Raw genomic sequence first — 17,039 nt, forward strand, 5'->3', positions numbered from 1 at the left:
TCTTAGAGCTCCTTTCCAACCTTCACGATTCCTCGTTTTACTTTTGTTAAAAAATAATGCAGCCAGCAAGCCAGGAAACATGAAATGAATTACTGCTCTACTTGGGAGTGTTAGCTTAATGGTTGGACTGGACGATCTTGAAGGTCTTTTCCAACGTAAATGATGCTTCTATGATTCTATGATTCAAAGGGCCTTTCGTCCTGCCTCCCTTCTGCTGTTAAATCCTCCTCGTGCAAGAGAAGTGACAACCAGTCGGGGTGCTCTCCGTGGCATCTTCCCTGCATCTTCCTGAGCTGGACAGCTGGTGGGAACTGTCACCATCAGCCCCAGCGGTGTGTGAAGGCTTCTCCTGGCCCAGGCGCAGCTCTGCCTGTGCTTGGTGTGTACCGCGCTTTCTGCAGGAGAACAGCAACACTCTAACTTACTCCTGGGCAATGTCTTGCTGGTAAGGGCTGATTTGAAAGCAGGTTGGCAGCAGACCCTGAGGCCGTGCCGGGGGTGGCCACATCTGGCTCCTTCCAGCAGGAGTTTGGGAAGCCCATTCCTGGCTTTTTCCTCCCCTAATAAGTTGAGGCCCTTCTAGGGATCTTTAAAAGATCCTGACCTTAAAATTTGAGCACAAGGGATGGGTCAGGTCACTTGTTCTAGTGTTCTCATAAAACCCGAGGCATGTGTTTTATCTACTCCTAAACTGTTTTTCTATTTTCTTCACATTCCTCCCCCAGGAGAGAAAAAGAAGCCAGTGAGTAACAGCATGAGGACATTTCCAATGCTCTGCTAATCCATCAGGTTTCCAAGAAGCGGGCCACGGGACTAGGTGCGGGGAGCAGAAAGCTGCAAGGCACACGTGCGTGATGCTGGATGTCTGATACACGTTTAACAAAACAACGCACCCCCAGGGATTGTGTTTGTTCACCTTGAGCTGGGGGGAAGGTGTGTGCATGGCTGAGGAAGGTCTGCTTTCTCCATTTGATTTCCAGAAAGACTTGCAGATCCAGAGCAAACCCATGGCAGTCCCCTCCCCCGCTTCCCTCCCACCCTGAGCAGAGCCCATGAGCGGACCAAGGGAGGGCAGAGCTGCGCTCACCCCTTGCGCTGCTGAGGGAACAGCTCGGGTGAAATGGCCCTTCTCGCAGGCCGTCTCTCCGCAGGCCCAGGCTGTAATCCCACTTTTTCAGGGTACAAAGCCTCATTTCTAGGTTCTAAACCTGGACCTGTAGGCTACAACCGCTCATTCCTAGGGTCAAAGGCTCAGTTTCCGGGTCCAAAACTGATTACAGAGCCCAGCTTCTCTTCTTCAGGGCACAAAGCCTCATTTGTAGGAGCAAACCCTCACTTCAGCACCCAAAGCCTCCTTTTTTGGGCCTAAATCAACACTTTTAGGGACCAAAGCCTCACTTTTAGGCATCAAAGCCTCACTTTTAGGGTTCAAACCCTAATTTTGAACCTCCAAAGACCCATTTTTTAGGGTGCAAAGCCTTAGTTTCTGTTACCAAAGCATCACTGGAGGATACAGAACCTAATTTCATGGTTCAAAGCCTCATTTTCATTTCCAAAGCCCAAGTTTCAGGGCCCAAAGCCCCATTCTTAAGGCTCAAACCCTCCTTCTGAGGGCCCAAACTCCTATTTGCAGGGCCCAGACTCTCATTTATAGGGCCCAAACCCCTTTTTTGCAGCTCTAAGCCTCCATTGCCGTGCCCAAAGCCCTATATTCAGGACCAAAGCTTCATTTCTTGGGGCCATAGAGGAACCAAGAGGTTCCCCTCATTTTTGGGGTGCAAAGCGTCATCTGTAGCATCTTGCCCATCCCTTTTAGTGCCCAGAGCCTCATGTTTAGGGCCAAATACTCATTCTTAGGGATCAAACCTGTCTTTTATTACCCATAGGCTTTTTCTAGGGCCCACCGTTTCATTTTTGGGGTCCAAACGCTCGTTTTATGGTCCAAACCCCTCTTTTAGGGCAACAAGCCTCCTTTTTAGGGTAGAAACCCTCATTTGTAAGTTCCAAGCACCCCCTTTTAAGGTCCAAAAACTCATTTTAAGGGCCCAGAGCATTACTTTTAAGGCCCAAACACAGGTTTTGAAGGTCCAAAGCCTCAGTTTGACAGTCAAAACCTTATTTATAGGTTCCAAACTGTCTTTTATTACTCATAGCCTCAGACACTCTCATATTACTCATGGACACGCACATTTAATTTTAGGGTCTAAACCCTCACTTTTCTGGCAGAACACATCATTGAGACTCCAAAGCCTCATTTTTATGGTCCAAAGGCTCCTCTTCAGAGTCCAAATACACATTTTTTTGTTCCCAACGCCTCATTTTCAGGCTCCAAAGCGGCATTTTTAGGATCCAGCCAGTTGTTTCTAGGGTCCAAGCCGCGTTTGGAGCGTCCAAACCCTCCTTTTTATGGTCCAAGCCCCTCTTTTAGGGCTCAAAGGTTCCTTTTCCCTGAAAATGCTTTGATTCAGGAGTAGACAGCCTCCTTTTGATGGTCCAAACCCTCATTTTTACGGTCGGTGGGTCCCATGCCCAGCTCCCTGCCTGCTGACACTGCAGGCATCCACATCCCTTTGTGCCCCCATATAAAGCTCAGCCCAGAGTTGGTGAATTCCTGGCTTTGCTGCCATTATGACACAGACAATTGCGCTACTGCTGCGTATTTATTGCTATGCTGTTATTCAGCAATAAATGGTCACCCCCTGAAGCCGTCCATCGGGAGTCGACTCTCGTCGCACCCCCAATCTGTGCCCTGGTGGGGCCGCCTCAAGGCCTTGCAGGAGGATCAGGGCAATGGGCTTGGGGGGCAGGGGGGGGGGGTTGCAGTTCCTCCGGGGGCTGGAGGGCTGGTGGGGATGGGGTCCAGTGCCCCGGGGCTGTGTGGCAGGCGGGCCGGTTTTCCAGGCAGAGGTGGTGGCTGCTGGTGTTGGGTCTGGCTCTAAGTGGTGCTGGGGCGCGCAGGACGGCTGTCAGGGTGTGCGGGACGGCTGTCGGGGTGCGAGGGGAAGCTGGTGGTGTCGGGCCGGGTTCAGGAAGCTGCGGAGAGGCGCCTGTGGAGAGAAGAGGCTGCTGATGCCCTGCCGCGGCTGCGGTGCCGGGCAGGTGCGAGCGTGCGGGGCAGCGCTGGGCGCACGTGTGCGGGCACCCGGCTGCACGTGGGAGCTGTGGGCACAGAGAGCTCTGTGCAGAAGACGGGGGTGCCCCGCACCCCTCAGCTGGGGCTCTGCTCGCCTGCCCCCGGCTCGTCTCCTCTCGGCCCTGACCATCCTGCCCTGCCTGCTCTGCACATGCCGGGAAGGGGAGCTGACCGCGACAGAGCGAGGGGACCAAAGCTGGACACGGCACTGCAGGGCCAGGGGAGCCTCCTGCTCGCCTTTCTCAGCGTGCCTGGCAGAGACCAGCCCTCCGCTCCCCTGCCCGTCCCTGACCAGACAAGGCGACAGCCTCGGCTCTCTGTTCGGGGAGGTGCTCTCCAGCCCCTCTTCAGAATACCCCTGCACAGACAAAACCCCTGCCTGTGCTGAGAACACACACGCTGACGGTGCTGGGGTGCAGATGGGACAGGCTGACACACTCCTGCTCCAAGGCAAGGCAGATAGCTGGGAAGGTTCCTCCCCACGCTCTGAGGTGCTGGGACACCTTGGCCAAGGTGAACACCTGGGATTTACGGCATCACCTAACAGGGTGATTTCTGCTGGGAGGTTCACTGGCAGGGAGATGTCACGCTTGGCAATTCTCTCTTCCTACGGCAGTGTCATCCCTTGTTGTTTTTCATTTCTGTCCTTGTGCTGCTGCGTCTGTCGCTGGGTCCGCTCTTGCTGAGGCAGGGTCACTTTTCACTAAGACCTTGCCACAGTAAAGAGGTGGTTTGAGTAAAGAGTGCCCGTGAATTGAGAGGCCAGTTAAAGCATCTTACTGCAGAAATCTCAGTAGAGTCTGGCCAGGAACTAACTCGGCACTCCGGAATACCCTACCTCGAAATGCTTCACAGCTAACAGCAGCCATCTAAGACAGAAGTTTGGCAAAAAGCCCTCCCAATAACTCACCGTTGTCTCTTCCTCCACAGACAGATCGCGCACCAACACACCATGCCAAGCAGCATGGAGCCCAAGATCGCCATGGCGCCTTCTATGCAGTATCTCCGGAAATCTTCAGGATCCATAGCATTGGAGCTTCTCCTGCCATCCACGCCTGGAGGAACAATTCTGCACGTTAGCATGTCCTGCGCACTCCTGGTAATCTCACTGGAGGTCTGACTGTGCCAGGAAACGTTCTTCCTCACTTTGTGAACGTCCTGGGCCTGCAACATTGCCTTGGTTTCGGTAGAAACAAAGGAAACTCCCAACGGCATTGCAAATCAATGCACTCCGGAGCCTCTCTTTCTCCTCTCGGCTTTGTTTACGCGCTGGGATGGCCGTAATCCAGTTCTCCCAAGTGTCACGGGTTTGCTCCCCCTTCTTGGCCACCCTTCACATTTGCGCACAATTTCTTTTGTGCTGGCCCATTTTCATTCTCTGCAAGTTACGGCACTGAACAGAACTCGTGAGAGCAGATGGAGAGCACGTGGCGGGGGCGCAGCTGTTCGACCAATCGCTCCTTTGAGCAACACGGACAAAACCCATCCCTGCGTCAGGGGTGCCACCCCCAGCTCTCCCTCCCCAGCCCAGCACCCACACCCCGAGGGATGGACCGAGGCAGGCCCTCCCAGGAGACACCTGAACCTTCCTCTCCCCCTTCGCCTTTTCTCCCGCATGGGCACCGCTTGCATGCCTCCAGTTTTCAGGACTTGTCTCCCACTCATGGCCCCCTGCAAGACTGCTCAGTACCTGGATTCTTTTGGAAAAATCCATGTATCCCGGCGTGGTGGTCTTCCCCGGACTTGGACAGCACTGCTGAGAATCAGAGAAAGGCAAAGCCTCAGCACGGCTCAGGCACAGAGGATGCAGAGGGGCGGTGCGGGTTCCTCCAAGCCACTGCCTGATGCGTGAGTGACTCCCTTTGGCCCTCGGTTCGCAGGACGGATCCCCTTCTGCTGTGCCTAGGGCCTCTAGGGCCTCACGGCAAGCTCTGGGATGCAGCTACTGAGGGAGGTACATTCGATGAAGAGTCGTATTTCCCATCATCTCCTGAATGTGGTTCAGATGGCCTCGTTCCCAAAACGGCAGAGTGCTGAAATCCCCGTGAACGGGGTGCGGTGGCAGGAGAGCATCTCACTCACTGCCTCCACAGAGGGTTACCAGCGTCCCTCTGGCACACTGATGGCAATAACCTCCACGCCCCAGAGATGACAGTCATCTTCAGAGAGCCGTTCCTGGCTTCTTTTAGAACGCTCGCTCTGTACTAATAGTTTGGCTGCTGACACGACGGGCCGTAGCGGGCCCCAGGGGAGGAGCCTGCAGGCACACAGTGATTTTGATCTGCGACACTGGACGAGCGAGGGACAGCAATTACCTGGCACGCCTGCTGGCTGAGGTGCCCCTGCTTTGGCATCCGGCACTGGCGCTGCGTGACTGGCTCCTTCCTGGAGCACCTCCTTCGCCACAGTCTCACGGTCCGTCTCTTTAGAAAGAAAGAGGGTCAGTGCCAGTTTTAATTAGAAGTAACGCTTCCTCATCAGGAACACAGTATCTTCAGGAGGCAAAACACATTAATAGCGCTTAGAAACAAAGCCCGGGCATTTGGGGGTGCACCTCGTCACTCGTCCAAACAATGTGTGGGAAAAATTTAAGAGCTAGACGCTTTGCGGTTTACCAGTAGACAGCAAAACCTGACCTGCTGAGACACTAGGAGATTGCATCTCATCTTGTTTGCACTTTAGTGCTTTCTGGGCAAACTGCAAGATGCTGCTAAATGCCTTCCTTCAGAGAGCACAGCAGGGCTGTGTAGCCAGTTCAGCTGAGGAAAGAGCCCTTCTGAGAAGCACAGCCCATCATGCCAGCTCCATCACACAGTGGACTGAACGCCAAGCTCTCGCAAACCTATTCTGGTGGTGGCAGTGAAGAGCCCACAGAGCCGCAAAACAAGAGGAAAACCACAACCGAGTTGCCTAAACCACAACTAGAGACAGCCAGCTAAGCCACCCGAGACGGAGCTGACAGCCCTGCATTTTAGCTGCCGTCAAGTCAGGTGTCCGGCCTCAAGCTGGGTGTGCAGCTTTCACCTGCCCCTGGCCCCGAGGTGTCACTGAGTGCCCTCAGACGTCAAGGAGACCATCTCTGTGGCTCACCAGAGCCTGTAAGGCATGAAATGGTGTGTCAATACAGCGTGTAATTGACTGTCAGTGCAGCGAGGCTCTGATGCATCCCTTTCTGCTGGTGCAGGCTGCGGCTTGTGCATACACGTATCTAAAACGTCAGCTTCCCAAGTCTTCTGCTTAAGAGGGATGTATACCCACCATGTGCTGCTTTCTCCAGTTCATTTAGGATTTCCTTTAGGACTTCTGATGACTGCTGGGAAGATTTCCCTCCTTTGGCTTTATGAGGACCTTAACAGAAAGTATCAAGTTAAATTTCTCACTCATAAAACACTGAAAAACAGTGCTTACTCTGTGCAGTCAGTCAAGACTGACTACTCACCCCTGGGATGCCAGGTGAGCTCCAGCTCAGGATCCAGCCGAGGAGCTGGAGCCACATCTGCAAACAAACGACCCATGAGAAGGTTTCATCATACATTGCGATAGACACCGTCATAACTGAAGAGCAGAACGTATGAGGGGATCACGTAATGACACGGCACATTGATGCGGGTCTGTATTCTCACGCCCGCAAGAGACGCCTCGCTCACTTTTGGGCTTTGAGCTGGCAGCTCTCAAAGCAAGTCAAAAGCCATGACGTACCCGAGCCGCCTGCCAGCGCGTCAGCCCTGGAACCCAGCCGGGAAGCTGCATATCCATCGCCTCCGGCCACGTCTGTAAACAAAAAAACCAGAGCGGCTCCCGTGAAATATTTCGGTGTACTTCTTCAGATCTGAACGGCACTGAATGCAGTTCAAACGCGGGCTTGCCCCGTGGCACTTGTCTCCTCTCCCTTCCACTCAGGAGCAGTGTGCAGACAGTTACTGGGTGCCTGGAGCATGCTGATCCAGAGGAAAGCATGCACGGAGCTGTCGGGAGAAAGGACTCCCTGGAGGTCCCACCAGCTCTAAGCTCAGCCCCAACAAGCCCGCTGGCTTTGCAGCGGGCACTGGAAGCAGCGCAGGCTGGGAGAGGCTGGCAAAGACAGCTTCGCAAGGCAGAGTGCCGCAGGGCACATCACTGAGCCCCGACCCATTCCCCCTCTGCTCTGCCGCACGTCTGAGCATTGGGCAAGAAAACATGCAGTTAGATTTCATATGGACAGCATAGTAAAAGCTCAGTGCTCATTCACTCCGGTGACATACCTGGGGGATCGTCCTGAGGCTCGCCGACAAGATCAGCCGGAGAAGTCGGGTGGCCATCGCCTACAGGCACAGCTGTAATCAAGCACGTTTCCATTAGGTGTTGTGATCTACTTCTTTCACGGTGACCTGCGGTGACTGGAGGGGGGCCAGGTAATGGGGCGGGACCCAGACGTGGGTGGAGATTTCCAAATCTGCAGAGGGGCCCGAGTGACCTGTTGGCTGGCACCAACCTGGAAGCTCTCAAAATACCGTTTCCAGGCCACGTGCAAGACCCCTCAAGGACCGGAGGGACAAACATAGGGCCCCTCGGGGATTTCTTACTGGGAGATCTCTCCTGCGCACAAAAGCAGCCCACATGAAAGCACGGGAGGAAACCAATGCTCATTCCCGCATCTCGTGGAGAAGAGCCTGCCGGCCAGTGCGAGGCTGCCCCGCCGCTGCCCCGTCTATGCCCCCGGGCTTACGGCTCACCCAGCCCAGCCGGGCCCCGCTGCTCTCCCGGCCCTGCCCCGTCATGACCCCCAGCCCCGCTGCCACCCTCAGCTGCGGTGGGCACGGTGCCACGCTGCCCAGGGCTGGGTGCCGGCCCTCGCCCGCCCGCATACCTAATCCCCGCGCTCGCCACGGAGCAGCCCAGGCACCCCGGCCTTGCAGGGCCACCAGGAGGAGGAGGATAAGGATGCGGGTGGGGGCCAAAGGCCCCCGTGCCTGCACCATGCCGCCGCTGCTGCTGCTGCTGCCGCCGCCGCTGCTGCTGCTGCTGCCGCCGCTGCCGCTGCTGCTGCTGCCGGCACTGCCGTAGCGGTGCCCGCGGCACAGGACAGCACCTCAGGGCGTGGCACAGCAGGGCTCTGTGACCTCACAGCCCGCCTGCCCACCGTGGCCACGCCCCCGGGGTGCAGCCCCTCCCCAAGCACCGCCCCCTGGCACGCCCCACCCCCCCCCCCCCCAGGGCACCTCGGGAGGGCGGGGCTCCCGCAGGGGAGGGAGACTGAGGCAGCGCTAAGGAGTGTTTTGACTGTCTAGAGCTTGACCATGGCGATGAAAGGGTGGAGCGGTTATGGCTACGAAGCAGGGGGAAGGCCAACAAGGCAGCTGTCGTGGGTGGGAGTCTGCTCTAGAGCACCCAAGCAGGATGAAGAGACACATGAAATATTCTAGAAGCAGCTGGCAGAAGTGTGGCCTTTGGAAGAAGGGGTAGGCAACTCAGGAGGGCTACAAAGCTGTCCTGAGGTTATGCAGGGAGAAAATTAGAAGGGCTAGAGGCCAACTAGAAGTTAATCTGGCTACTGCCGTGAAAGACAATCAAAATGTTTCTATAAATGCACTGCCGACAAAAGGAGGGTTAAGGAGAATCTCCATCCGTTATTGGACGCGGGAGGAAGCATAGTGACAAAGGCTGAGGAAAAGGCTGAGGTACTTACTGCCGCCTTTGCCTCCGTCTTTAATAGTCAGAGCAGTCGGTCTCGGGGTACCCAGCCCCCTGAGCTGGAAGACAGGGACGGGGAGCGGAATGAAGCCCCCGTAATGCAGGGGGAAATGGTTAGCCACCTGCTACACCACTTAGACACGCACAAGTGCATGGGGCTGGATGGGATCCACCCAAGGGTACCGAGGGAGCTGGCGGAAGGGCTCACCAAGCCACATTCACTCATTTATCAGCAGTCCTGGCTAAACCGGGGGGAGGGCCCAGGGGGCTGGCGGTTGGCAGATGTGATGGCCATCTCCAGGAAGGGCCGGAAGGAGGATCCGAGGAACTACAGGCCTGTCAGTCTGCCCTCGGCGCTGGGGAAGGTCATGGCTGCTCATGTCTCGGACAGGCATACTCTTTGCTGGGTAAACGAGTGGCTGGATGGCTGTCGCGAATCCCGATTTAGGATCCTGCCGACTCTGCCCATTTGTCACAAATGGGTGATTTAGAACGCTGAAGGAATCGCCGACAAAGGTATTAGCAAAAGTGGTTTTCATAGGCTGTTGTAAAAGTGCAACTTAACATTAAGTTTGATATCAAGGTTCACTCTGGTAATGACTGCATGGAAGAAACATACAAAGGAAAACTTAGTTACACTCGAGTTAAAATGTTTCACAGGGAGACCAGGGATGCAAAATAGCAAGGAGGACCCTCCCGTTGAGTCACGAGGTTCAGAGTAGAGCCCCTTGCTTTCTGAACTCCTGGTGGAGCTCACGTGTGGCCGGGTCCAATCTTAGTCTCAGATTTGGTCAACGGTTTATGTCTAAGGGGAGAAATACAAAGAGTGAAGAGGACCCTTCCGTTGAGTCACGAGGTTCAGAGTAGACCCCCGACCCCCACTTTATAAACTGCTGATGGAGGGGTTTTGTGCAATTCCTTCTGGGGGAGCAGCTCCTTTTAGGACTGTTTCTAGCAAATTAAACGGCCCTCTAGTCTGAGCAGGTTGCCCCTGGTGTATGTTCTCAACTTGTTTCACTGCTCGGACTAAAGATAGGAGTCCTTTTTCCCGTTTGGAACATCTCTCTCCTGTCTCTTTTGATGCAATTGAGTTAAACAGTAAAGGTCTTTGTGGCCCACTCGGGCCGGTCTGGAATAGATTGCAGTAAGTACCCGTGTTCTGCAAGCCCCCATTCTGCTCTAATAGGGTCACGGGGTTGTACTGGCCCCAGTGACTGGTGTGGTTTTAATTCCTGTATTAGAGTTTTGATTGCCTCTTCATGCTCTGGGTTCCATTCCCATGGTTTTCCCTTTTGTAAAAGTGAGTACAGTGGGCGAGCAATGCTAGAAACTCCAGGTACGTGATCCCTCCAGTACCCTAAAGTGCCCACAAGCTGTTGCAATTCTTTCCTCGATTCTCTTTTACTGAGGGTGTCCAGTGGGATTGCTGCGCTACCTGCAATCCACCAAGTACCTAAAAATGTTGCTTCTCTACTTGGTCCCTGACATTTTTCTGGTGGCATTTCAACTTCTGCTTTCGGTAGCCTTTGGCACACTGCTGCTGCTGCCGCTTTCCCCACCTTTTCAGGGGAGGTCCCTCCGATTAGGATCTCCTCTACATATTGGTACAGTTCTGATCTTGAGGGAGTGAGACTGTACGAGTTCATCAGGCACAGCGTAAGCAATCGTGGGTGAATGTTTATATCCCTGTGGGAGCCTGTTAAAGGTGTATTGCATACCTTGCCAAGTAAAAGCTGATTTCTCTTTATCCCTCTCCTGCAAGGGGATCATAAGGAACGTGCGGGGCTCATTGACAGGGCTTTAAACTAGATGTGAACGGGGAGGGGGAATATATCAGGCTTGCCTGTGACAAGCTGTGGGATGGTACGCAATGGTTAGAGGGACGGGGTGCTACTGTGAGCCCTCAACCTGTTGCCCAGAGGCATGACGGGGACGCTGCAGCACAGTTGAAGTCTGGCAGAGATGAGCTGGGGGCGCCTGCGATAGTTAGAGCTCACAAGGAAACCTTCGTGAAACACCCCGAGGGAAACGAGGGATGTTCCACTGAGGAGGTGACACGGCCAACAGCCCAGATGAAATGCCTCTACATGAACGCACACAGCATGGGGAACAAACAGGAGGAGCTGGAAGCTGCTGTGCTGCTAGAAAGCTACGACCTGATTGCCATAACTGAAACTTGGTGGGACAAATCCCATGACTGGAATGTGGCTATCGATGGCTACAGGCTGTTCAGAAGGGACAGGTGAGGAAGGAGGGGCGGAGGCGTTGCCCTCTACGTAAAGAAATCAATACAGTGTGAAGAGCTGTCCCTGAAGAATAGCCATGAGCAGGTCAAAAGCTTATGGGTAAGGATCAGAGACAGAGGCAACAAAGGGAACCTGGTGGTTGGTGTCTACTACAGGCCGCCTGATCAAGGGGAGCCTGCTGATGAAGCCTTCTTCCTCCAGCTCCGGGAGGCTTCGCGCTTGCAGACTCTTGTCCTGCTGGGGGACTTCAACCACCCCAACATTTGCTGGAAAAGCAACATGGCGAGCTGTAGGCAATCCAGGAGATTCCTGGAATGCATAGACGACAACTTCCTAAGCCAGGTAATAGACACCCCTACCCAAGGGGACGCAATACTGGGTTTGATGGGTGGACTGTTCGGTGGATAAGGAATTGGCTGGATGGTTGCATCCAGAGGGTCGTGGTCAATGGCTCGATGTCCACATGGAGACTGGTGACAAGTGGAGTCCCTCAGGGGTCCGTACTGGGACCCGGCGCTGTTTATCATCATCATCATCAATGACATAGACAGTGGGATTGAGTGCACCCTCAGCAAGTTTGCAGACGACACCAAGCTGAGTGGTGTGGTTGACACACCAGGAGGACGAGATGTCATCCAAAGGGACCTGGACAAGCTGGAGACGTGGGCCTGTGTGAACCTCATGAGGTTCAGCAAGGCCAAGGGCACGTTCCTGCACCTGGGACAGGGCAACCCCTGATATCAATACAGGCTGGGGGATGAAGGGATTGAGAGCAGCCCTGCAGAGAAGGACTTGGGGGTACTGGGGGATGAAAAGCTGGACGTGAGCCGGCAATGTGCGCTTGCAGCCCAGAAAGCCAACCGCATCCTGGGCTGCATCAAAAGAAGCGTGGGCAGCAGGTCGAGGGAAGTGATTCTGCCTCTCTACTCTGCTCTGGTGAGACCTCCCCTGGAGTACTGCGTCCAGCTCTGGGGCCCTCAGCACAAGAAGGACATGGACCTGCTGGAGCGGGTCCAGAGGAGGGCCACCAAAATGATCCGAGGGCTGGAACACCTCTTCTATGAGGGCAGGCTGAGAGAGTTGGGGTTGTTCAGCCTGGAGAAGAGAAGGCTGCGAGGAGAGCTTATTGCGGCCTTTCAGTACTTAAAGGGGACTTATAGGAAGGATGGGGGCAATCATTTTAGCAAGGCCTGTTGTGACAGGACAAGGAATAATGGATTTAAACTAAAGAAGAATAGATTTAGACTAGACATAAGGAATAAATTTTTTACAATGAGGCTGGTGAAGCACTGGAACAGGTTGCCCAGAGAGGTGGTGGAGGCCCCATCCCTGGCAACATTCAAGGTCAGGTTGGACGGGGCTCTGAGCACCCTGATCTGGTTAAAGCTGTCCCTGCTCGCTGCAGGGGGGTTGGGCTAGATGACCTCTAGGGGTCCCTTCCAAGCCAAAGCCTTTTGTGATTCTATGTTTCTTGCTTATAATCGTTTTCTATCTCCGTTTGGCAAAAAATGAAACAAATTGCATCAATCCACCCTGTAAACCGTATACAATCAACTGGTCCTGTATGTAAAATGGTATATAACTAACATTAATTAGAACACTTAAACTGACTGGACTCTTACCACTGATTTGCAATACGCCACATATTTATGACATAGAGGCAAGAGGTACGACCACTCTATGAGTTGATAAAGTGGATTGGCTGTAGTCACGGGCTGCAGCGCGACGGCTACGCTTGGCCCCTTGACCAGACTGGCGGTGGTTTGGTGCAGGCTGCGGAAGAGGTAAAGGCCTGAGCCGCAGGCAGGCCGTGAACTCCTCTAGTTTCAATCTCTTCTCTGAAAACCCACAGAGGAGCGGAGTGACACAGCGAGCATTGATGCATATGGGCTTGGAACACCGATCAGGCGAATAACACACGAGTAGCAGGTGGCTTTTCCAAGAAAGGACGCTGTGGGTACAAGGAGCCCCATGCATCCCTTTTCCATCGCATGTCATTTGACTGCAGGCCAAGCACTTTATCCTATGACAGCCTAAGCGAGCCTTTTTTGAGCTCTCCCTGCTAGGCAGCGTGGCTGCATGGCGGCGATCTCCCCTTGAGCTGGGACACCTCTCGAGGTTGCTCCTCGAGGCAGAGAGACCTTTTACCAATGACAGATCTTTGGTAGCGACTGACACATAACTGAGCGTTACACAAACTTTGCAGGTACAATCCCTTAGACATAAACTTTTGTCCAAGTCTGAGAGTAAGATTGGACCCAGCCACACGTGAGCTCCACCAGGAGTTTAGAAAGCAAGGGGGTCTACTCTCAACCTCGTGACTCAAGGGGCGGTCCTTCTTACCTGTTTGCCTCCACGGTCTCCCTGTGAATCATTTTAACTCGAGTGTAACTCAATTTTCCTTTGTATGTTTCTTCCATGCAGTCATTAATAGAGTGAACCTTGCCATTGAACTTTTACAACATCCTATGAAAACCACTTTTGCTAATACCTTTGTCGGTGATTCCTTCAGTGTTCTAAATCACCCATTTGTGACAAATGGGCAGAGTCAGCAGGATCCTAAATCGGGATTTGTGACAATGGCCGCACCCAGAGAGTTGTGGTGAATGGAGTTCAATCCAGTTGGTGGCTGGTCACAAGTGGTCTTCCCCAGGGCTCAGTATTGGGGCCAGTTCTGTTTAATATCTTTGTCAGTGTTGCGCATGAGGGGATCGAGTGCACCCGCAGTACATCTGCAGGCGACATCAAGTTGGGCAGGAGTGTTGATCTGCTTGAGGGTAGAAAGGCCCTGCAGAGGGATCTGGACAGGCTGGACCGATGGGCCGAGGCCACATGTATGAGGGTGCTCCTGCCCTTGTAGCTACAGAGCCACCACTGACACCACAAGCACCTGCTGTAGCCAGGGGCTGGCTCCTGGCCTAACACGTACCCAGCCACCAGTGACACCACGAGCACCTGCACAGCAGGAACGTCCTCACTTCCAACATCCCAGCTTTTCCTCCTCCATCTCCCATCTCTGTCCCCCATCTCCCCGTGCTCTCCCCCTCTCCCAGGCACCTTTCTCACCCCCTCCACCCCCTCCCAATGCCTCTGTCTGTCTCTGTGTTTGTGTGGCACGTTTCCTTGGAAGCATCATCCCAGCCACGTCACCTGCATCTCTTTCTCTTCTCCCTCTGCTCTCGTAGTGACTGTGCCAGCTGTCTGATGCACTTTTGATCTCACTCAAGTCTTATGAGGAGTGGCTGAGGGAGCTGGGATTGCTGGAACTGGGTGGTGGAGTCCCCATCCCTGGAGGTGTTTAAAAAACCGTGTAGAAGTGGCACTTTGGGACGTGGTTTAGTGGACATGGTGGTGTTGGGTTGACGGTTGGACTGATGATCTTAGAGCTCCTTTCCAACCTTCACGATTCCTCGTTTTACTTTTGTTAAAAAATAATGCAGCCAGCAAGCCAGGAAACATGAAATGAATTACTGCTCTACTTGGGAGTGTTAGCTTAATGGTTGGACTGGACGATCTTGAAGGTCTTTTCCAACGTAAATGATGCTTCTATGATTCTATGATTCAAAGGGCCTTTCGTCCTGCCTCCCTTCTGCTGTTAAATCCTCCTCGTGCAAGAGAAGTGACAACCAGTCGGGGTGCTCTCCGTGGCATCTTCCCTGCATCTTCCTGAGCTGGACAGCTGGTGGGAACTGTCACCATCAGCCCCAGCGGTGTGTGAAGGCTTCTCCTGGCCCAGGCGCAGCTCTGCCTGTGCTTGGTGTGTACCGCGCTTTCTGCAGGAGAACAGCAACACTCTAACTTACTCCTGGGCAATGTCTTGCTGGTAAGGGCTGATTTGAAAGCAGGTTGGCAGCAGACCCTGAGGCCGTGCCGGGGGTGGCCACATCTGGCTCCTTCCAGCAGGAGTTTGGGAAGCCCATTCCTGGCTTTTTCCTCCCCTAATAAGTTGAGGCCCTTCTAGGGATCTTTAAAAGATCCTGACCTTAAAATTTGAGCACAAGGGATGGGTCAGGTCACTTGTTCTAGTGTTCTCATAAAACCCGAGGCATGTGTTTTATCTACTCCTAAACTGTTTTTCTATTTTCTTCACATTCCTCCCCCAGGAGAGAAAAAGAAGCCAGTGAGTAACAGCATGAGGACATTTCCAATGCTCTGCTAATCCATCAGGTTTCCAAGAAGCGGGCCACGGGACTAGGTGCGGGGAGCAGAAAGCTGCAAGGCACACGTGCGTGATGCTGGATGTCTGATACACGTTTAACAAAACAACGCACCCCCAGGGATTGTGTTTGTTCACCTTGAGCTGGGGGGAAGGTGTGTGCATGGCTGAGGAAGGTCTGCTTTCTCCATTTGATTTCCAGAAAGACTTGCAGATCCAGAGCAAACCCATGGCAGTCCCCTCCCCCGCTTCCCTCCCACCCTGAGCAGAGCCCATGAGCGGACCAAGGGAGGGCAGAGCTGCGCTCACCCCCTTGCGCTGCTGAGGGAACAGCTCGGGTGAAATGGCCCTTCTCGCAGGCCGTCTCTCCGCAGGCCCAGGCTGTAATCCCACTTTTTCAGGGTACAAAGCCTCATTTCTAGGTTCTAAACCTGGACCTGTAGGCTACAACCGCTCATTCCTAGGGTCAAAGGCTCAGTTTCCGGGTCCAAAACTGATTACAGAGCCCAGCTTCTCTTCTTCAGGGCACAAAGCCTCATTTGTAGGAGCAAACCCTCACTTCAGCACCCAAAGCCTCCTTTTTTGGGCCTAAATCAACACTTTTAGGGACCAAAGCCTCACTTTTAGGCATCAAAGCCTCACTTTTAGGGTTCAAACCCTAATTTTGAACCTCCAAAGACCCATTTTTTAGGGTGCAAAGCCTTAGTTTCTGTTACCAAAGCATCACTGGAGGATACAGAACCTAATTTCATGGTTCAAAGCCTCATTTTCATTTCCAAAGCCCAAGTTTCAGGGCCCAAAGCCCCATTCTTAAGGCTCAAACCCTCCTTCTGAGGGCCCAAACTCCTATTTGCAGGGCCCAGACTCTCATTTATAGGGCCCAAACCCCTTTTTTGCAGCTCTAAGCCTCCATTGCCGTGCCCAAAGCCCTATATTCAGGACCAAAGCTTCATTTCTTGGGGCCATAGAGGAACCAAGAGGTTCCCCTCATTTTTGGGGTGCAAAGCGTCATCTGTAGCATCTTGCCCATCCCTTTTAGTGCCCAGAGCCTCATGTTTAGGGCCAAATACTCATTCTTAGGGATCAAACCTGTCTTTTATTACCCATAGGCTTTTTCTAGGGCCCACCGTTCATTTTTGGGGTCCAAACGCTCGTTTTATGGTCCAAACCCCCTCTTTTAGGGCAACAAGCCTCCTTTTTAGGGTAGAAACCCTCATTTGTAAGTTCCAAGCACCCCCTTTTAAGGTCCAAAAACTCATTTTAAGGGCCCAGAGCATTACTTTTAAGGCCCAAACACAGGTTTTGAAGGTCCAAAGCCTCAGGTCCAAAGCCTCAGTTTGACAGTCAAAACCTTATTTATAGGTTCCAAACTGTCTTTTATTACTCATAGCCTCAGACACTCTCATATTACTCATGGACACGCACATTTAATTTTAGGGTCTAAACCCTCACTTTTCTGGCAGAACACATCATTGAGACTCCAAAGCCTCATTTTTATGGTCCAAAGGCTCCTCTTCAGAGTCCAAATACACATTTTTTTGTTCCCAACGCCTCATTTTCAGGCTCCAAAGCGGCATTTTTAGGATCCAGCCAGTTGTTTCTAGGGTCCAAGCCGCGTTTGGAGCGTCCAAACCCTCCCTTTTTATGGTCCAAGCCCCTCTTTTAGGGCTCAAAGGTTCCTTTTCCCTGAAAATGCTTTGATTCAGGAGTAGACAGCCTCCTTTGATGGTCCAAACCCTCATTTTTACGGTCGGTGGGTCCCATGCCCAGCTCCCTGCCTGCTGACACTGCAGGCATCCACATCCCTTTGTGCCCCCATATAAAGCTCAGCCCA

This window comes from Pelecanus crispus, chromosome 24 (assembly GCF_030463565.1).
Source record: "Pelecanus crispus isolate bPelCri1 chromosome 24, bPelCri1.pri, whole genome shotgun sequence".
In the NCBI taxonomy this organism is placed as follows: domain Eukaryota; kingdom Metazoa; phylum Chordata; class Aves; order Pelecaniformes; family Pelecanidae; genus Pelecanus; species Pelecanus crispus.